Here is a 24085-nt window from a genome sequence, read left to right on the forward strand (position 1 = left end):
ATACACACACACACACACACATATACACACACACAAAAAAACATATCTAGACATGGAGAGAGTGTGAATATATTGCCCTAACTCACTGCGTATAAGGAGGCCATGGAAAATCTCCGACCCTCTGTTTCCTTGTCTGTTGTATGGCGATAGTAATTCTACCTATAATCCACAGGTTGGTGCACAGATTAAATGAGGAAATGTGGACGTGGTTCCATAGTGTAGCGGTTGGCACGTCTGCTTTACACACAGAAGGTTCTGGGTTTGCACCCCAGTGGAGCCACGGTCCATGGTCTACGGCCATGCCACCCTGAACAAGCTCAATGTCTGATCTTGGAAGCTAAGCAGGGTCGGGCCTGGTTAGTACTTGGATGGGAGACCACCTGGAAGACCAGGTGTTTTAGGCATAGATAATACTAAAATAAATAAATGAGGAAATGCTTATAAAGAGCCTAGTATGGTGCCTGACCTATAAGAAGTATTCGATATCCAATGTGAGAAGAGCTCTGTTTGTCATGATTTAAATTGGGACAGTAAAGGAAGCAAGAGACATGTGAAGGAAATTGCTTTTTCCAATGGCACATCCTATACTATGTCTGACATCACAGAGGAGTGATACATGATGTCAATTTGGCATCCTCCTACGAGTGAACCCAGGACATATTATTTTGGGATAAAAAAGTCATCTTGGCATATTTGGTCCTTTTAATTGCGCTTTCACTCATTTCTCTCTCCAGGATTTCTCAGTAGTGCCTTGAGAAATAGTTTCACTTCATGACTTCTTGAGGTGAGGAGAAAATGTGCTTCATGAATTCTTACTATTAATTTCTATCACCCATTCTGTTGCCAAAGTTCAGCCTTAATTACATTGATAGAATTTTCAGACTAGTAGCAAAACTGCCCATAATATCAAAATAATACTAAGAAAAAAGGCAGGGCAATTAATAGAGGAAAAGGGTATATATTTATATCCTCTCTAAATCTGGTCATGTGCCCTTTAAATACTGTTGTAGACTGTAAACAAATGGTTTTCGCAGACTAATGCATTTGCCCCTACGCCAGTTAGATCTGAACTTTGACACAGTATGTTTTATATATAAAAGAAGAAAAGAGTACGTTATATGTGACTGGCATGTGACAAGGCAGGTTTGACTGAGTATTTTGAAAATAGGCTGTTTTGGCAGTAGGAGACAGTGCTGGCAATGTGCACCAACATACCTCGTCTGTCGCTTTAAGAGCTGAAATAGGAAAACCTGTACCATTTTTGTACTTTTGTTCATTCTTTTCAACTCATTCGAAGTTGCCCCCCTGGGAGCTAGCCCTCCACCAAAAGTCTCTTTCAGTACACAACTAGCTCTCTCTATTAAGCATACCCACCCCTGCTCTGCTATAACACTGCTTTCTTTGTACTTGCCTGGTGAACTGACCAGCCATACAGTACAATGGCCACAATTACTAAATTACACTGCCTGTCACTGCCTTTTGTGTCACACCTCTAACAGGTGCCATTACCATGATAGGCAAATTGTAATAATCCATTCACAGCACCCACAGCCTTAATAATGTACTTTTTTTTATTTTACATAATCTGTGTGTGAATACCACAAGGCATTTGAATAGTTAGTAAATACATGGGACTGAAAGACTGAACTGCATGGAATGCAGCCACAAACAAAGGCGCTTAGGACAACAGACCTGAATGCAACCACATTCCTGATGGAGCGGATATACACACAAATATATCCAATGGAGAAATGGCCTCCAGATTTGAGGGTTTTCAAAAATCAAACTTAGGGAACTGGAAGAGTTGGAAAAACAAGACATTACCAAACTGAAGTTGTTATCCCAGGTTTAAAACTACACATGGCATGTAGGTGAGTAAAGCCACACAAATCCTCTGCTGTTAGCATCAGTACCCAGGGCCAAAAAGCACAGAGAATCACAAAAGCACGAGTTGAACAAGGGAGCTCTGCTCTTGATCACTGCTTACCCTTTTACTGTGCCCCCTTTATTCCTTTATCTCTACAAGATGCCTACATGCATATAGCACATGAAACATGAAACCACTAAACAATTTGTGAGGTTTACAGATCTCCCCCAGGGAATATGTGTATCAGCAAAAATGCCGTCTTTGCTGACCACCATGGTCACTGGTAAACCTGAGTGGATTGCTGCTGGAGATTAAGAGGCCTTTATTTTCCTAGAGGTTGCTGCAGGACTCACTGGTGTCCTTCGGAGTCTGGTCCCTGATGGTAGTCTCCCAGCGTAGCCTCACGGAGGATTCACGTTTACAGTATAACAATGTCTACACTTTTGCAAAGTGACGAAAACACTTTCAAGTTGAAAGGCTCTAATCGAGTCTGAGATGATACTGCTATTACAGAGTAATAATTCAGTCCACTTAACAAAGTCTAAGTATTGCCTTGTTAAGTCACAACAAGTGAAAGGTAAGAGTGTCTGGGTTCTCCTCCACCAAAGTTGTTTTTGAACCAAAAGTTTTAAAAACCGTTGCTTTTGTGTCACCTAAAATGCACAGCTGTGCTTTCCAAGGTTTCTACTGGCCATATAATCAGAACCAGAGAAGGTGACACAATCAAGAGGACCAACGATGGCTCTACAATTTCCACATTTAACAGCGACTATTGGAAAGGTGTGTCAAAGCGGTGGGTTGGAGAAATGGTCTTGAAGCTGCACTTGCATATCGAGCACACTACTTTTACTTAGACTTACAATAGAGATATTCCAATTGTAGTGTAGAGCATTATGCATATTTTGTTTCTTCTCTCAAATTAAGTTGCGATACCATCAATCTAAAGTGTCTTTGGAAAGAGAGACTAACAGAGATTATAAAGGTAGCTAGAGTTTCTTCTTCTCCAATTTGTCCCTTCAATTCTGCCACTGAGGAGGATGCATTAGGAAATGCTACTTGCTAATATAAACATTCAGTCTCTGATCTCTATAAATCTCTAGAAATCTATAAATGGATAAATGGAAATTCCAGAGTTTATACTACATCATCATCATCATTTATTAAAAGCTTACTATTTGCCCTGCATTGTGTACAGATTTTACGTTATCAAATCTAATCCTCCTGCCAAACCTATAAAGTAGGTACTATTATTATCTCAATGTTGAAGATTTAGAAAAGTGAGACTGAGAGCCTAAGTTACTTGCCCAAGGTGATTTTATCGGAGCCCCAATAGAAAACAGACCACATAATCAAATTGGGTAATTTAAGCAGACTTTAATAAAGAGACTTATTTAAAAGGTGTGGGAAACCACAATGGCTGGTGCCTTTGCCTGGGGCAAGTAACAATGGGCAAGTTACCACCACTAGGCTTGAGAATGGGGAGGGTAGGCGAGGAGTAGTTACCAGGACCGTGGAAGAAAGAGCCGAGGAGACAGAATAATGCAGCCAGAGCATTGCAATCCTACAAGAGAATCCATACCGCAACCTTCCTCTCCTCCCTGTGTTCCATGTCCTGCCAGTGCTCCCCACTGAGTGAACCTAACTGAAACCCAGAGAGCAAGGGATCCCATTGGTCCACAGAGTCAGTCGCCAAGGAACAAAGAAAAGTGAACGTGGGGAGGGCAAACGTACATCCAAGCGGTCGCACAGTGTGCACACGCTACCTGGGCTTGGATTTAAACCTCGGTCTGTTGCTGTTAATCGCCAGGCTTCTAAGACACGTACATTCAGAATTCTGGCACATAGTTATTTCTGTCCTCTATTTTAAAATTCTCTTGAAGTTCTCAAAATCTCCATCCAGCCAACTGGATTCAACATTCCTTCTCTTCCTTCTAGGTTCTCTGCGTACACTCTGTCAATCAGCTAAGGCCCCTCTTTTCTTCCTGTCCATTACCCTGATTTGGCCTCCCGCTGCCTCCCCAGCTGGCAGCCATTTCCACTTTGCACTCACTACTACCCTACCATCTCCTGTCGTTCCTACTGCCAGTTCTCAATGGGCATCAACTTTCCACTGTTTCTTTCTTGGCTCCTACTTCTGGCTGACCATGCAATTCTGGGGAGACTTGTGAAACCACACTAGTGAGCCCACTACAGATTCGTGCTCCCAGACCTCAGCTGGGCTCTTGCAGTAATTCAGTCATTTCCGAACCTGTTCATGCTGAGTCCCCTTGACATTTCCTACAACTTTTCTGAGCCTTTTCCACCCTCTTTCCAAGGCCTTGACCCTGCCCTTCATCTTCAGGGAGTAACCTGGTTCCCTATTTGGAACCATGGTGATCCTTCTGAAGTTCTCTTCTTTGTAATTCAACATTATTCAAAATCCACTCTATCTTCCTCCTTACTCCTGCTTCCAAGGAAGTATGCTCCCTTCTCAGGTTACGTCTTCAACTTCTGCTGTTGATTCTATCACTTTGCACGTCTTTCTAGGTGCTAAAACGATCAATTACTCTCCTTTATGTTGTCATCAAGACCTCTCTACCAATTCCTACCTCTAGGCCCCCTAGCTTGAGGGGAAAAAATAATAATTCTGATCCTTATCAAGCATCGACTTTTTATTTCTCTACTCATTTTTTTCACAAAAAGTCTAGGATCAACTCCCCCAGTATTCAAGCTCTCTTACTCCTCAAAGCCACCATTTCTTACCTGTTTGAATATTCTCCGGGCCTTCCATGGTATCTGCTTACTCCAAGTTACTTCCGTTTCTTTAAAAGTCTCTCCTTCTTTGGCACCCATGACACTCCACTGTCCAGAGTCATTTACTAATCTGCTTCAGCCCCTTTATCGGACTCCTCTTTCTCCCACGAAATGCGGACCTTTCTCGGGTTTCTAAAGCCCTTTTCTTCTTTATACACATGCTCTTGGTGATTGATTGATGGCTTAAATGTGCTTCCATAAAGTAGTATTTATGAGGTGAGTTTAAGTGGAACATGAACTGACATTTTTAAAAAATTTTGGATACTTTGTTCAATCTGAGTTTGGACAGCATCCATTGTAAGATGCCCCATTTTTCATATGCAACTTATGAAATGGCTGTCAATTACATTATGACATAATGCTTTCTTAGCACTTAAAATTTTTATTCTGTACTTATTCAAAGAGCTTTTAGGCTACTCACTTTGAGGTTTTCTTATATATATATCACTCTTGTGTATACATCAAAGGAAATTATGTAAAACAAATGGGTTGAGGTTTTCTTAAAATTTCTCACAGTCGGTGTCCAAGTCTTTTGAACCAGTTTTCAGCTCATAGTTGCTAATGTCCTCTGAGCCACCAGGAGCGTCAGGGATGCAGCACTTCTTAAGTGTCTTCGACTTCTTTCTCTGCGATTCGCTTCCATGTTGGTGACACCCAATTTGCAAGTTTCCATGTTAGTGCTTTCTTGATCACGCCAGAGGTAAGATTTTTAGACAAGAATTAAAACGTATTACTTTCTCTAAAGATCTTTAAATGGGTTACGGACTGAAATATTAAGGAACTGCCATTTTTTTTTCTCATTCCACAAGGAATAACAACCAGGTTGACTCATGTGATGACAATGACAAGTATATCACCACTACTGTCTGACCAACAGAGTTCGTAAAATGTCATTAATTGTAAAACACTCTAATTTCAAAATGTTAAATTGTAAAACAATGTGCATCTTACAATCACGAAATATGGTTAATTATTCATTTATTTTAATGGGTACTAAAAAACTGTATCTATCACATCAAACTCAAGTTTTCACAAATATTATTAGTTAGAATAGGGCTATGCTTTTAAAAAATGAGTTAAATTGGATTTTAAAATATTAAACAAGAGTGTAAATATTGTTCAAATATGGCCAAAAGCTTACAAATTCCACTCAAATAGCTAACGTTTAGAATATACGAGCTTAAATTATCTTAAATTAGCATCACTCCAAGAATGATTTACGTTTACATATCCAGCTATAACCTCACTCCTAAGTTTCAATCCCCAAATTTCAATTGCCTGCTCAACATAGTTACTTGGGCACTCGTTGATACCTGAAACTCAGTTTTTTTCCCCCTAAACCTATTCCTTCTCTTGATTTTTCTTTCTGTTAATGGCGCACCCTTTATTCAGCCAGAAGCCTGGAACCACCTTGGGGTTCTCTCCATCTGTCTCTTGACTCCATGCCTCCATCTCCTGTCCTCATACCCGAATTGTTGAGTTTTGGTTGATTCTTCCTCAGCAATGTCTCTTGCATCTATTTTCTCTTCTTCATTCCTGATTTCACAATTCTAGTCTAAGTCTCAATGATTACTTCTGTGCCTTGCTGCCATAGTGTTCTAAATGCTTTTCCTTAGCATTTTTTCTCCTTTGAGCTATCTTATATGCCACTGGCCAGATTCATATCCTAACGCATAATTATTATCAGGTCACCTCTTTGGCTCACAAAGCTCAAGTACAATCAGAAAGCTACTTTACATTTACACAGCATTTTCAGACTTCCTTTCATTTGCTTTTCTCAGCAAGTCAATGAGGAAGGGTAGGCATTATTAATTCCATTGGAAAGAAGAAATAGAAATAAACAATGAGTAAATTATTTGCTAAAAGTCAAATAGCAAACAGACTTGGTGGTCTGGTGGTTTTTTCCCCTGCCTTGTGCCCTCTTGTAATTTTCGACAGCCTGTAAGGCTGCTTATTTGATCTAATGAAAGCCATAAGATCTATGCGTAACTTAAAAACACAATTTTTAATTAAATTATAATTCAAATCAGTCTTTTTTCCAGTTCCTTTCCCACACTATTGCTAGCATAATATTCCCTAAGCACAGGTTTCATTATGCCACCCCACGGTTCAGATATCTTGAATAGCTTCTAATTGCCTAGGACATGAAACCTCACATCTTTGGCATTCATGGTCCTCCAAGTTCTCATCTACCTTTCCTTTCTTATTTCTTACAAATCCCCATCTGTATTCAATGCTGTAGCTAAACTTAACATTTTGCTATTCCTCGAAGAACTTTTTACTCACTGTGCATTTGTTCATAATGCTTTATCCAAAGGGATGGCCCTTTTGTAACCAATCCCATCTTCAAGGGCCACCCCAAGTGCTACGTTCTTCCCAAACCCCTATGACATGGTTCACTTTTAACTGTTTACCAGAGTGTTAGGTCTATTGCTGGTGGTACACAAAATCCTTACTTTAATATTTTCATAATTACGTATGTTTTTAGGTATTTGAAAAAACTTAGCTGGAGCATCTAACTCATGATTTCACATAGAACAAGACTAATAAAAATTTCAGTCACTTTAAAATTGATTGATAGAAAAATATTAAATAAGTAAAACTGTATGGTGTTACATAAATGAGGTGAAAATTGTGACTGTGGTTCATAAATGATGGAAATTTGGGAAATACTGTTTTACAGAATTTATAACATGTTGTCTTTCAGTAAAGTTCTTTGTATGAATGTTTTATATTCCCTAGTAGAATATACAAGCTGTAGATTAGGGCTAAAAATATTTATCTGTGCATCCCTAATACAAACTACGGATTGTGACCTTGTAGATTGGATTATAAAATCAATTTAGAAATTAAGACTAAAATTTCAAATTTAAGAAAACAGGATGAAAACATAATAGTATATATTACCCATAGTTAAAGCGGTAAGTATTGTTTTATGATATATTCATTTCAGTTATGTATGTGTGTATGTGTATAATAGGAATTTTGATTAAATGTTATTTCTACCTATGAGTTATGAACAAAACTTGTGGAAAATACTTCCTTGACATGTATAGCCTGGTACCCTGTAAAAATTACGCACTCAGATATAGGCCAGGAAAAGATTTCTTGCTGTAGGTATTAGAAAACATCTTATTTTTAAATCTTCTTCTGATTATGAAAGTAATGCATTATTAAAAATTTACAGTAGAGTGTTGATTATAGGGGTAGTACCTTATAATCAACACTCTACTGTTGCATCCTAGGATAAATACTCTATAGTTTAATATTTACTCCAAACTTCCACTTTGAAATATGTTTTTTTATTTTCTTCAGATTCCAAAGTTTATTATTTTGAGAATGGCACAGTTCTGAGGCTACTGAATATGGGTGTTGCCTGCACATTAGTACAGCGCATAGTACCTTTTAGGTATTCAGAAATAATCCGATAATTAAATGTATGCTAAAATAGCATGTATGTAGAACATATGTAGGGAAGAACCACTGATAAATAGACATAAATAATTCTGGCCCTTTTAAAAGAAGTAGGATGGGAATAGGCAAAAGATAAATATATAGAATGAACCAAGGAAAATCTTCAAGGAAACCGTGAGATGTTTAAATTGCCCTGTACAATAAGCAGGTAATTGTAAATGATTCACTTCAAGAAGACATCATCTAAAATAATGGAATAGCATTATTTTAACAGAACAATCTCAATGCTAAAAATATAGAGTCTATCAGGCAAAATGGCTTACATGGCTCCAGTGCTGCCTAGGAAAAAAAGCAATGAAATGATTTTATGACTATATCTTCATAAATAACAAAAGAATAACGGAGTGCCATCCTTCAAGTCATATATTAAATATTAATTAATTTCATAAAGTAAAAGATAACTTAGTTCTGTAATTATTTTTAATATTTCTAATTTAAATGAAGGTGGTATTAATTCAACTGAACTATAAAATAGAGTCGGCATGTTTTCCTGTAGGGCACATACAAGAGACATTATGATGAACCAAACATTCTTGAAAAGATGACGGACAAGAACAAACATCTACTGAAGAAAGCAGAAAACTGCTGTACCTCTGGCTATCAAAATCCCCTCTTGCAAAGAGAGGATAAATATCAGCGATATTTAAATACACAGGAAGAATATCTTGATTTGTACACTTATGAAAACATTTACAAAGATTATAATGAAATGGTCCATAAATTAGATATGTATATCAGTAAATCAGAAACTGAAAATGAGCTATAGGAACACTACCCAATTTTCATCAGTTTTCAGTGTCGGGGAAAGACATCACTAGGTGAGGGAAAGCAAATAAATTTTTAGGCGGTGACATCTCAAGAGAGAAATCAATCATTTATTCTACAGATATTTATTTAGTGCCTACTACTAGCACCAAAGACAGATATAGTAGTGAGCAAACCATACAAGATCCCTGTGGTCATGGAAATTGCATGTTAGCGAAGAAAGTACACAGTGATCCTGAATCTAGAACTTTCCTTTGCCATTAACTGGCTTTGTAAACATGGCGAAGTCACTTAACACATTAGGACTTTAATTATTTTATCTGTTGAAATGGTTGAGCAAAATCATTTCAAGGAGGAAATGCAAATACTGGGGTTCATACTGGGGATCACCATTCAAATAATTCAGCAATAAAGTCTTGTACTAGCCAAGTCAAATTTACCCAGCATTTTCCTTTGTACATCTGGGAATTTCCATGAGACCACGACACTGACACATTCCCTGACCCACTCAATCCCTGTACACTGTCCTTGCTAATTTCCTCCTCTGTTCTGCCTATCAGATTCATGTTCCTCCCAGTGCCCAATACGGTACTCGTCACTCAATTAACTTGATTTTATTTTTAAAACTCAGATATCTAGAAACCAATGGTTTAGAGAATATAATGAGTACTGTAATTCAGAAAAAAATGGAATTAACACTAGTATTCACTAGAAACCAGCAGAGGTATATGTGAATGAAAAGTTACATTCAGAAAAAGAATCTAACAACTTATTTTGCCATATCCTGACGCTTACGGAGAACACTGTTAAAGTACAACACCAAAGTTAAAGTAGAGTCTGATATGATTTCTATTTCATTAAAAAAAAAAAAGAAAGAAAGAAAAGAAAAAAATAGGGGGGTTAATTGGGGGTTTTATTGCTTATTGGAATAAGAATAGTACTTCAATTCTTCAAGGCTAAATGACAGATTTGTTGTTCTGAAGAGCCCTCACACAACTGGATCTTGAATATACCTCAACTAACATGTATTTTTAATACATTACTGAGATTGCTGGAATATATGGGGATCTCCAGAAGTAGAAGGAAGTGGAGAATTTTCCTCAAGCCGCATAGATAGTACATAGTCAAATTGGAATTAAAATTGGAATCTCTTTGACTTCATGGCCTTTTCACGGGTAGTACACTGCCTCCCAGGTAAGGAGGACACATAGCAGCCGAGTACATCTCCTTTGTAATCTAGTGTTACCTTTTCATTTCTTGGGGATTGACTATTTTCACCAAACGTACAAATATCATGGTCCTTTTATGTAAAATAATGAAACTATTGCATGGATATTGTTTGGTGGATTTCACAAATATGTTTTTTTCTAATAAACACACCCTCTGTCATTAGCAAAAGCTGCAGACCCATTGAGTGCAAGGCACTGGTCAGGAAGAGGGGGGAATAAAGAGGCTTTTAGTCTTGACTCCCAAGGTGCTTAGACCATTTCAGGTAATGGGACAGACAGCACACAAGATGAACATGCACATAGCTAGTGAGTATTAAGGGCCATGAATGTAATTCATTCCAGGGACCATGAACTTTGAGCTGAATGCTGACTCTCATCACATCCATTTGGCCAGGACAATGTTTTTAAACAGCAAATGTTTCTAGGTGGGGGTATGTTCTCTCAAGTTCAGCTACAATAAGCACAATTTGCTACATTACATGTGGAAACCTCACAGCATTTGGGTCTGTCATCCCTAATAAAATTAAAGCACTACAGGAGTGGAGTAACAACTCATTTATCTAGTACCGCAGTGAAACAGGGTATTCTAGAAAGAGAACTTTCCAGATAATTAAAACTGACTTAACTTCAAGCAACATTTATTTGATTAATTAATGAGAATACACCACTAAAATACACTTCATTGTCTCCTTAGACAAAGGATAGAGAACATTTCCATCTCTTTATTAACTCAAGTTATTATTACAAGCAGCCATTATTTATTTGATTGTTTAAAGGCCATTTTATGACTTTCTTTCTTTAACGGTCTCTTATTTCATGGTGTCTATCCTCTTTACTTTAATTTAACCCTTCTGCTGAGGGCTGAGAAATAAAATGAGTAAACGATTAAAGAACTGTAAAAACAAATCTTTTCAAAGATTTAAATATAGAAAAAACAAGAACACCCACCACCACTAATACCTTTCACTGAGAGCTTACGGGGCACACAACAGTGCTATCACTATCATAATTTTACAGATGATGAAACTGAGGCACAGAGAGGTCAGTTTTCCCAAAGTCATACAGCTAGTAAGATGGTAGAGCAGGACTTAAACTGAGGTCTAACTCCAGCACATGCTCTCACCCGCTACCTTATAATGCATGCTTTTGTTGCATCTTTTTTTTTTACCCTAAGATATCTTGCCAGGCTACTGTTGTTCCCCTAGAGAAGAATAAGTTTCCTTAAGATGAATCACTGGATACATAAGATATTACTGGTCTTTTCTTTGGACTTTAAACACGGCAAGGATAAGCAAGATGAGATGATATTTTAAATTCAGCTTAGGACAAACATAAAGTAGAATGAGGAATCAAGAGGCCTAGAATCTCTAATGCCGACCACTTATGTCACTTTGAATAAGCTCCTTGGTCTGTCAACTTCAGTTTCCTCATGTGTGAAGTAAAGATAAATACCCATAAATCACAAATAGAATGCAATGAAGATTAACACAGCATAGGGAACAGCACTGTAGAGTGCCCAGCACAGAGAAGATGCTTGATAAATATTATTAGCTGCATTGATTATTGATTTTCTCATCTGCAAAGATAATAATACTGATAGGGTTGTTTCAGAGTTAAACAAAATAATCTGTGTAAACTCTTTAACACGGTGCCTGGCACATAATAACTGCTCAATAAACGTTTACCGGTATCGTTATTAGTCTATTATTGTTAACTCTCTTACCTTAGTTCTTTCAGCAAAAGCTAGGACAGAGGGATGTGGAAAAATTCTAAGATGGGCAATAATTTCAAAGAGACAAAATGTGCTGACTTTCTTTATTGACACCAGAACTTAGTGAGAAAATGGATATGAAAATCCAGCTGGCTTAGCCTTTTCAGAGAAATGTGCAGAGATACTCAGGCTGTTATATGATTAATAGTTCACTTTGAAATTTAAACATTTTATTTAAATACTTTGCTTACCTTCATTGTAGGCACTACCATTTTTGCTTATATCTCAAAATATAGGTCAACATTCACTGAATTTTTAATCTGAAATATACCGTTTACTAATTCATCCAACTGAAAACTAGAATATTCCAATATCCAAAAGATTACAAATTCCAGGCTCCATCTTTATCATTCCTTTACTATTGGGATGCCAGTATTGAGTTTTCTTTTCTTTCTTTCATTTTTTTACCCCCATAGGAAGTCTTGCCTTTCTTGGCCACAGGGCGAAAATGAAGGAAACAAGGAAACTGACCTTAAATATGAGACCTTCAGGCAGCTATCAGTTTCCAAACTTAACAAAAAAATTTTGTACACAGTTTAGAGTTTGTTGGATTCCCAGATGTATGCCCTAACTTCATTTTTCACAAAAGATAGTCTTATATTTTAATATGATGCTGTTCAGGGCAACATTTCATTCTATATTTTAAAAAAGGCCAACAAATAAACAAGCTTTATAATTGTGTGAGATGCCACGCAGTAGGCTTTTCAAGAAGAAATCTCCTTAATTATGTCTTTGCATGTCTGAGTACCAAAATGCAGGGAACTGATGATACTGAATGGACACTGCACAGAAAAGACAACTCTCTAGAGAGACTTTGCAGACAGGCATTTGGAGTTTCAAAGTGCAGGGTCCCGCAGGTTCATACATGCTTCATACATGAAAGCAATAACCCTCAGACGTTAGTATGCTTCAGAAGCACCTGAAGTTACTTCCTAGAGGTGAAGATGCCTAGCACAGACCTCCAGAGAATATGATCTGATCAATTAGCACTGGGGCACAGGAAGCTGCATTGTTGGTAAGCACCCAGGTGGTACTGATGCAGGTGTTTACCCACTTTCGGAAGCAGGCTCGCAGCAATACCACATCATTACCTTCGAAAGTTTTCCCTGGACATCCTCCTTGCTAGTCAGTTCTCATTCTCACCACTATATGGCATTATACATAATACTGCCATGTGATTTGGCTCCATGGAGAAGGCAAAATGCCTACCTCTGTCCTCAAAGTATTAACTCAAGAGATGTTCCAACTCACCTTTTAATTGTTTTCTATTCTAGAAGTCAATTGGGACAATTAAACACTTTACCTTTAGCATGTGATAATGAAAAAAATAAGGAGTTTGACTTCAGATGGTCCTTCATTTGGATTAGGTACTTAACTTCTCTAGACCTTAGTTTTCTCATTTGTAAAATGGGGACAACAGCACCTACCTTCTAAGATAATTGTGACTATCGAATGCAGTGTATGCTCAAGGTCACAGAAGGCATTCAACAAATGGTCATTTCCCTTCTCAACGAATCTGTTATTAGAGTTTCTTGAAGGCAAGTAATTAACCTATTTGAGTTTCATCTCTTGAGTGGGCCTGACCCATGGCAGAGAAACATAAAGGAGAGATGGTCAAAGGAGATTTATAGAGGAGAAGAAAAGCATAATCCCCAAATTGACGAAACAATGCAAGTAAGTAAAATATGACCATTTAAACAAGTTTCGAGGGAAGAACATAATTGTATCTGGTAATTTTTAGCTGTTGGTGACTGCTACGGGATAAGATTGGGGAGTCTTATCTGGAATTCTCCAACCTTTCAAAAGAGAATCACTTGCGATTACTTAGTAAACAATTCTCTTGGCTCCACACCTGGAGCACAGGTAAACAGTGGTGCTAATATAAAAAGCAGCTCCATCACATTTTGGCGTGTATAATTAGTTCCTTTCGGACTTGTAATCTGCTGCTTGTATTATAGAACACGTACTTTCCCCCGACTCTGTCCACAGTATCTTAACATGTATAGCATATTCTCTTGATACTTCAGTTTCAGCTACACTGAAACAGCTATGAAATATCACCTTGGGGCCCATAATGAATTTTGGGTTCATTACATAGCCTTATTTTAAGTGAGATGATCACAAACTAACTGCCAAATAGTCAAAATCCATCTAGTCACTTTAAGATGCAGTTAACATATAAACAAAAGCCAATCTGTTCTGTCTACAAAGGTGCGTGCCCTAGTTAAGTGCTAATTCTTAATACTCCTCTTCAATTAAAATGGTCCTCCTTTTCAGAAAGATCCAGGTAATCTAAGGTCATTAACAGAGAGACATGTTCTACCACACCTTTTGGAATAACTGTGTTACTCTTAGATTTAGACAGGTCACCAATATAGCACTTACTATCTCAAAGTATCCCATGGAGGTATTCTGTAAGTAATAGACTAACAAAACCAATTATCTAACTTTGCAGATTGTCGTTACACAGTTTCAGTTATAAGACGAATCGTCCTTCCTAATTATACTACCTTTGCTTTGATACCACTATTCACTATCAGGAAAAAAAGTACTTGCCTAAAAAACTAAGAAATAAAATACATGTTAGCTCGATGCCGTAAATTTCAAATTACTCTGTTAATTCTAATTATTGGATATCACAGACTTATTTTTCTTAATAAATGAATATAAGTGTAAACAATGATCAATTTCCACATTATATAACTCTAGGTAATGAAAAATAGAACTGCCATTCATTTATGAATTCATAAACTGGTAAAAATTATACTCCTAACAAACCACATTTTATAAAGTAAATTACTTTATAAACTATAAAAATGGTATTTTACAATAATATATTGTACCACATATAATAGATTTTATTAGTTCCAAGTAAGACTTTTCTCTTATGATAAACTTAGACACTATGTTCCAATTGGCAGTAAGTTACCATCAGTATAAGCACTGAGGAAGAACTCAACATGTAACTGGCTGACGAACATACTTTCTAGAAACTTTTCCCTACAGATGCACATATGAAACGATGGGGTGTGATGAGGCAGCATTTACGGGTCTGAGCATGCGAGGACTTGCATGCGGACGAGCCATGCAGGAGTCGCTTTTGCCAATAACACTAATACTTTCATAACTTCTGCCACTTGTCAATTGTAATATATCTCATCACTTAGAATTTTGATCACAAACTTCTCCATTATTAGCAGAGAGCAGTACCTCACTTTTTTTCTCAATAAGTCACTCTCATTATTAAATAAGGAAATACTAATTTACACAAAATGTACTTATGCAAAGAAACAAACCCAGAGCACTGTTTATAGAAGTGCATATCTACAAAATGCAGATTAAAGAATGACATTTAACTCTACACATAGTTTGTTTTCACATCTATCTAACAAGTTTTTTATGATATTTAAAACTTATTTCTCAACATAAAAAAGTTAACGAAAAAAGTTGAAATGTAATAAAGTTATAAATATTATTTAAAATGTATTATTTTAATATATTTAACAGTTTCTTATCTTCCATTAGAGAAGGAACAATATTCACCTTGACTTCACAAATTTCTTACACAGATATGGAAGTTAAATACATTTTAATATAAAATTTCCAAGCACATGTTTGTGTTAATTATATGACACTTCAGAGTTACTTTAAAAAGTGTTTATTTTTAAAATTATAATAATTTTAAATAGTCTTCAATCAAAAAAAATATTAAAATGACTTCACTTTTAAGTTAAAAATTGTATTTCACCTAGATTTACGTTTTTCTTATATATTTACTAATATCTGTGGGAAATAATAAATAATTAAAACTTGAAAGAATAACTGTTTTTAAGAAGCACTGAATTTAAAATTATTAGAAAATACCCTAAAATACCCCAAAATGTTAAGTATATCAAAATATGCTTTTTTTCCTATTTTAATTATGGTAACAAACATTTAAAAAGTGGACAGCCTGTCTTTTTCATCTCCATTTACTCCGCATTTCCATTTCCCTGCACTATAGGCAGCACGAGAAATATTTCTTTGACTAATGGCTCAATGGCGCAGCCTACGTGTAGAAAAGTATAATACAACATTAAGCAACGTACAAAGTACAGTCAATTGTGCAAGTTATAAAAAGGGTTTCAGATTATAATATGGTTTTGAAAAATAAGAGGTATACATGAAAGAATTCAGTTTCTATTGCATCATGATTTTGAATGCTTTTTTGTGAAACTATTTAAAATAAGTTGAGAGTAAACAAATAAAATGTAGATAAAAGTGTCTTTTTTATTAAACATGAGACATTATAGTTTTTAACTGGTATTAAAAATAGCCTCTGAATAAATTTAGAATTTTTCTATTTTCTTCATCACCAAAAATATAAAGAAACATGGTGTTTTGCAGCTGAGTTAATATTTCAATAGCTGTTTCCTCTCAGGTTAGCATAGGACACTGTGATTTGTAGTGCCTTTAAAAGTCTTTCCCCCAAAGATACTAAATATATTCATTACAAATTTTAAATCAGAAACATTATTGCAATTTAACAATAGTATTAGGTTAATTAAACAGAGACCCATTGTTTTGTGGTGATAGGAAGGCTAAATAAAACTTGTTCTGCTACCTCATGTATGAACTTGATAAATGCACTTCCTTCCATAAATCTCCTTCAATCAACACATTCAATGGGTCTCCAGTCAAATACAGAAGGGAGGCTGTTGTCCTTTAAGGCTGCACATAATGATCATCCCCCACATATTTTTTAAATTAACATACAATGAGGAAAATAGATAAGTATATTTGAAAATTTAAACTAGCCCATCTCTTCAAAAAAGAAAAAAAAAGAGAGAAAGAAAAAAATCATTAACCAAGGTCCAGAGCTACTAGTAGAGTCTGAGCACAATCAACGAAACCATTTTTTAGACATGTAACGAAAGCCAGCATTCCACTGTACACAGTTAACTTTTGTGTTATTTTTTTTTGTGTCTCCTTTAAAAAGCCAAGAGCCATCACGTAGGGAAGTCCTTACCATATACCCCAAACTTTTTCTCCCTGTATACAGAGCTCGCTGATAATCCTAACAGAGAAAAGAACTGTGTTCGAAAATTGTACTCATTCTTCTTCTCTATTATTTTTAAAAACGTGAAAAAAAAGAGAGAGACCCTGTAAATTTACTCAAGCTGTTTAAACACGGAGAAGTGTAATAACTCAGACAGCTGCAGTGGCAAAGCTGCTGCAATCAGAAAAAACTGTCTTAGTGACACTATAACTTAACTGTTTTTAACTTCATGATATGATTAAAAAATAAAAAAAAAAAAGTACTTCAATCACACAGCAGAGGTCTCATCAATTTGACATTGACTATAGAAAACTAAACTCATAGTGAAAACAAGCACGATGCACTGAAAAATTATTTGGTTCACTATTATTTTATCTTTTCTTTCTATTGCTTTTGGTATATAGAACTCGACAAAGTATTGGAAAAATTAAAACAAAAGACACTCAAATGTTTATTTTTCCAATCGCTGTCAAATGATTTAATTTCAAAAGCTCTTTCCATTCTATAAAAGTTGTGGTTGCATCTACTGTTTTCTTCACTCAAGGTCAGATTTGTCAATTAAAAAAGAAAACAAACTAGTTTCAGGATGAAATTGAGATTTTCCTATTCACTGCTATTTCACAAACCTCAGAGGTTTGACAATTTTCAACATTTTAGTAGATATTTTAATCATCTTAGGCTTAAAAAATCAAAACCTTATAATGTCAAATATTTTAAAACTACATGGTAAATGTATCAATAATTTACAAAGCTAAAATATTAAATTTGAGAACCAAAGTGATATCTTACACTTTGCAATGGAATATAAATCTTTTTCTCCAAAAACTATTCAGATATTCTTATGCAGAACAGCTCATCTATGTCCAAGGGATTATTCTGCTTTGAAATCAAGATATGTATATCCTAAGAATAATCCCATGGAACAAATTAAAATTAAATTTGCCAGTTGTTTCTACTTCAGCAATTTCTGAACTTAATTGTGTAAAAATATATTGGTGTTAATTTGACGTTAATAAATTAAGACCATTAGAGACAGTCTTTCATTGTTGGCCTTCAACAATTGTCAATGACACTATTTTCTGTTTGCACTTCCTCAAGCGTGTTAATGTATCTTTGTTTGGGCTCCCAAGTCGAATGGTCAATGTAAACACAGTCAATGAAACTTCAGGACTGGAAAACAAGTGTACAGAGAGGACCTATGGAAAGACTATTTGGTCTATTGCCAAGTATGCAATAAGGCTACAGCACTAAAAGGCTACTTTAAAAATTTTTTATATGATGAATAAATTACTTTAAAAAAATTCCCCAAATTCTTTGTTTTGCATACAAAGTCCACCAAGGATGAAGGTGGTCTGCAAGCTGAACTTAGCGCAATGTGAGTTATAGCCTTTGTCTGCAGTCTTAACTGGGGATTGTACCTTAGCTACCGTAGTTCAAGCGTAAAAATACTTTGTCTGTAATACTATATACTGGTGCCAATGACCCTCTAAATCCTTGAACCAACTGTGTCTTCTGGTGTCACAGAAGATAATGCCAATTTATTGCAATGTGTGGCTTTTTTAACTGATTAAAATTAAGCCGTAAACACGTGACAATGGAATTAGCACATTTAGAGAGTCTGTTTTCCCACATCCCATTTTGCGCTAGTGCGGCTGGTCCCTGCAACTCTACGCGGGTGCAATTTTAATGACTTTGCTGGGTTTTGATGTTCTTACGAAAAAAGCCCTGCTTGGTGTTTGTGGAGAAGGTAGATATGGGGGCTGAAGAGCTGTGATTGGGAACATGGTGACATCGTTTCTGTTTTCCGATAGGATCGGTGTCATTTTCCTCTCAGCGATAAGACACCTCCACTGACAGGGCCCGATTAGGGAAAATTTTATTATAAAATTCACTTTTATCGAATGAGGATAGAGTGATAAACAGTCCAGCCTCAGGGAGGGAATCGGAGCAGATTTCCTCCCGCCCTTTTCAAATTCCACCTTTTCCCTCTTCTCTCTCCTTCTCTCCCTCAAAAAGATGATTGTGTTTTAGTTATTATGAATGGTACAAAAGAGCTCACTACGACATGTGATTGCTATGATAAAACCATCTGAATAAGAGACACTTAGATGTTGTTATAAAAGAAAATCTATTTTATACAGTTATATATACACACACACTAAAAGATAAAACTGCTTTCTAAACTCTTCCATTTCTGGAAGTTACCTGATATTTGTTACTTAGGAGAATATAACATCCTAAAAGAAAATCAAACTGAGGTAATATTGACTCAATTATCCTAAATACCCTCACACTTCATACTCATCTTCAGAAATAAACACTGTTAAGCAGAATTGAAGGTAAACATAAAGAAACAGAACATCATGGCCCTCTAATCTTTGAACAAATATTAATGCTTCAAGGAAGAATATTAAAAAATATGGATTATTTTTAAATAATAAAACATCATTGCTTTTGAATTTTGGTAGTTTAATGATGATACTTTAAACCTCCAGTGTCATGAGTATTATCTGTTTACTTGTGATAAATCAGAAATACACCGTATGACAACTACTTGAAAGGTCATTTGAGAAGCAAAAAAATAAGCATTTGACATTACTTATTCAAAAAAATTTTTTTTTCCTAAAGAAAAGTTTGTCAAATAGCTCAGAATGCTCCTTATGCCTTTACAAAAAAAAAAAAAATGTATGTCTGAGGGGCTAAAAACATCTAGTGGCATTAGTAAATTCTAGTACATTATAAAGAGAGTTTGATGACAGTTTTTTTTTTTAATTTGAGGGATAGACTGTTGATGATAAAAGCAACTCAAAAAAGTATTTCTTTATTGAGGGAAAATATTTATGAGGGGAAAATAGAGACAAAAGTCTTTCATTTGTCATATTCTTTAATACGTTTTTAGTGTACCCTAAATTCACTGTTTAAAGACGTTTTTTCGAGAATGCTTTTTCAAATGCTGATTCTAAGCATGATCTATTTCAGTACGCAATTCCCTATATTATTCAAATAGAATTTTTCCATTATCAGCAATCAGAGAATCATGTTAAAATATCTTACTCCCTTTTGAGTTTAGCATCCACCTTAAAAAAAAAAAAAAAGTAATTTTCCAAAATCATTGCTAGGAACTGAAAATGTTTACAGCTTAATGTTGAATAATTCAGTTATTCACTGTAATCTTATAAGCAACAAAAGAGAAATGGTTACATGCTTTACTCATCATGTAATAAAATGGAAAACAGGTTTACACAATGACAAAGTCACTATTAGCAAATGCCTCTTAGTCTAACCATTTCTTCCCATACTCCTTGTTTTAGGATTTCAGTGAAACAAACATTATACCTGAACTCATGTAAGGCAACACTATTATACAGCAACCTAATTTTCACTATTACTTTTATAGCCTAAAAACAATTACCAAAGTAAACTTATAAAATTATAATTGGTAAATGATGGAGAAAAACTAAGCTCAACAACTATAGTGTACAGTATATTTAAAAAGGGAATCCATTCTCATCACTGGCTTAAAATCTTTACCACCAAACACTTATTAATGAGTATATACCAGCTGCATGGTGAACTAGCAAAGTAGAGTATACTTTTCTTAATTATCACTTTGCTGAGTAAAATGTAATGTTCTTTAAAAAATCATACACAATAGTATTTTTGAGAGAACTACTTGAATGTATTAAGAATTTCAACACAGTGAGAGACAGATAAAGCCAAATCCTAAAATGTTACAAAGCCACAGTATTATCTCCTTAAAAATGGTCTGGGAAATGGCTATAATTATTGTAATGCTTAAGGTTAGTGGGAACTTTTGGAAATAAGCACTTTTCATTGTAATAAAGGAACAGAGTCGCCCACTTCTTTCAGTCATTCAACAAAATGTCCCTTAGGTAGCTTACAGTCTTCTGGAGAAGACAAGCCAAAATCAAGTCATGGGTTATGCTTGGCTATGATCGATGCTGTGAGGGAGGGGCCTGATAAGATACAAGGGAAAAGCTGCTTTAAATGGAGTGGTCAGGGGAGTCTTCTCTCAAAGACTAACATCAAGCTAGAAACCTAAACAATGAGAACGAGCTTGACCAAGTTCTTTACACAGAACAAGAGACACTCACGTCCAACATGTGAATGTATCACTATATATTTTTTGAGCTATTTTTAGAAAACTGCATGTTAATTTTTTCTTATAAAAATAAATGAGTATGCTGAAAATCTTATTGAGATTATGATAAATCCAGTAATAAAATGTCTTAAAGCATAGAAAATCTGTACATATTAAAATACACCTATTTCTAAGCATCACTGACCCTCAACTTTCTAACTCAGAAGGCACTATAAGATCATATACTCTTTGGGACAGAGTCATCACTGCAATTACCTATGTCTGGGTCGGTAGAGAACCAGTGACAAATTGGCTATTACTCTCTCACATCCTAAAGCTAGACACATTCACACACATGTGCATGGCACACACGGCTACTTATCAGTGTGCCCACTCTGGCTAATCAGCTGTGCGAAATGGAATACCTTTTCCATTTCAGACACTATGACCAGTCTTGTCTTCATCTCCTAAAATTTTTGTTTTCCTCATAGGACACCCAATAAAGGTAGCCATGTCCGGGGAACATGAATGCCTTTCTGTTCTGTGACAAGCAACATCTAGAATGGCTGTGTGGATCCGTGTGTACAGAAGTCACATTTTATTGAAATAAGCACTAGTCTTTCCTAAGAGGGCTACCTGATTGGTTAGTGGGAAACGGATGGAGTGAAGGGAAGAATAGCTGATAAAGAGATAATCCACTGTGACAACGTGGCTGTGCAGGATCGCAGCCCTGGGGGTGCATGTGGGCAGAGGGAGGAAGAGAAGGGCTGCTTTCTGTTGTTGTATTTGAAGTGGGAAGGAGGCATGCAGTGAGCAAACTTCAGATGTGAAGAACAAAAGGCCAGGTTTTCCCCCTACACCATCACTCCACCTTTTTCTCAATACTGACTAGATGATGAGGTCTCAAGCTGAAGCTCTACAGAATTCCATTCTGGCAGCCTATATTTATTAGCCAGGTTTATCGTCCACATATACAAGGCAAGGCATCTCTTATCGTGTGGAAAACAATTAAATGGAGCAGTGTTGGACATCTGTACTTGGGGAACATTTAGAAGGATCTCTGTTCTTTACAACCAAAATGGGGTATATTGCTGTAACCAATACAGGTTATACGTTCACTCCAAATCTTAAATCATTTTAAAAAATAAAAACTTGTGGTCGATAAGCATTAATATCGCTTAAGTCAATTTAAACATTTTTCTCCTTTTCCTCTAAATGAATAATTTGGAGAGGAAGGGAGTTCCCAAGCCGATGGTGGATCTGAGGTTGCCAGTTACGGGAGCACTTAAGCGCCCATTGGCACAGCAAGATTCAAAGCCCTGGTAGGCTTCAAAGAAACACTTTTTTTTCCTTCTTCTAGAACTCTTTGCTTTCTAGTAAAGCTGCAACCACAATGTTCTCTCTCTTAATGCCACCATAAAAAATCAAAACACTTTAAAACAAATTGATGTACTCTTTAATACAGTCATCGTATCATCACAGGACCCTTGCACCCTGCATGGCGACAACCGTAGGGATGCATACCACACATCTCTCTCTTTGTTGCCTGCTTCAATGCTTAAAGAAAAACTGAGAGAGTGTGTCTCTCAATTGAGATATGGGCACCTTTGATTGACAAGACCTAATCAGCTTATCTCCACACTAATAAAGTTGGGGCCTGTGGAGCTGGTATATGCCCAGCATCAAGTGAACTTTTCCTAGCCAAAGCCTCACGGGCCAGGTCTCAGGCTCTGCTCCTCGAAACTGGTTCAGATCAGTTCTTAATGGGCTATTTTCATCATGATAAACCTTCATAGTCTTCATTCATAACAGTATTAGAGTCAATTTAGCTAGATGAATTGCCTAAAGTAAGGGTTATATGATAAGTCTATGATAAGTATTTACGTACATTGAATCAATAAACCATCTTTTTCCAAGCTCCCTGTATAAAGTAAAAAGTAACTTCTGAACTATTATTTATTTCTTTTAGGCTACTGTTTACTGAAGGTGGTGGCTTTTTTTTTTTTAATTAAAAAATTAGATGAAAGCTTCCTCTGCACATGAGGTAACAAAAGGACCCCTTTAATAATTTCTGCTGCATAATACTATTGGATGTTCAATTCCTTGGGATGGAGCCCCAGTGCTGACACAGCCATAATCTCTCTCCATCATTCTAGTACCTTGTGCCACCAACTAGCTCATAGCAGATCAGACACACACTAAATGTGTCCTGAGTGTGACTGGTAGGAAAGAACGTAAGGTTAGGAAACACACATGAACTGGATTTTTTTTTGAGGGCAGGGGGAGGTACACACATGCGCATACATACACATATTTTCCTCTTCAAGTTTATTCGTTGGAGGCCTTTTCACACCAAGGATTTTCCATGTAGTTCGAGAACAATGTCTTTGTTCTTATCTGTTTGTAATTGCTATGTAAAAGCCAAACTCAAGAGCTGAAGTGTAAATGAAGTTATTAAAGGACCACACACTTCTTCCACTATACAATGGAGACCTGGAATACGAGTCCCTCTTGACATGTGCCAAGGTGAGAGTAAAATTCACAGTGGACATTTCGATCTGAACTTTCATATGTAGTTATCTAAAGAGAGAGATGGGCTTGCTGGACAATGCAAGCTTTATAGAAAGAACTCCAGTAGTGGAGAGACTTTTTGAAATAATAATTTTCCAAATATGAAAAAATGCGTGTGTGTATATCTATCTATCTATCTATCTATCTATCTATCTATCTATCTATCTATCTATCTATCAACCATCTATCTATCTAAATTTGTACCTCTTACCATATATAAATGGTCATTAAAACCATTCAGAAATGCTGCTTTCAAACTGCAGTATACCTTTAGTATTATAATCGACTGTATAAAATGAAACAATTTTCAACATATCTCCAAAATGAAGTTTTCTACAGATTATAGGAAGTCTTGAGCAATATTTTTCACTCAGATTATAGTCTTCATGCTGTAATTGCTTTATACAAAACCCACTCCAGCTTTATCACTCAATATTATCTTCACTGCTGAACATCGGAAGATAATTTTGCAATA

The 24085-nt window shown here is 36.0% G+C and overlaps 1 protein-coding gene and 1 pseudogene across 8 annotated transcripts in view; one reads left to right on the plus strand and one right to left on the minus strand.

Annotated features, from left to right (window-relative positions):
- The window catches only part of VTI1A (vesicle transport through interaction with t-SNAREs 1A), a 333273-nt gene that overhangs the window by 211706 nt on the left and 97482 nt on the right, over positions 1-24085 (minus strand). The gene's annotated exons all lie outside the window — the stretch shown is intronic.
- LOC111739048 lies at positions 290-404 on the plus strand (annotated as a pseudogene).

The sequence above is a fragment of the Pteropus vampyrus genome, unplaced genomic scaffold (genome assembly GCF_000151845.1).
Source record: "Pteropus vampyrus isolate Shadow unplaced genomic scaffold, Pvam_2.0 Scaffold46, whole genome shotgun sequence".
In the NCBI taxonomy this organism is placed as follows: domain Eukaryota; kingdom Metazoa; phylum Chordata; class Mammalia; order Chiroptera; family Pteropodidae; genus Pteropus; species Pteropus vampyrus.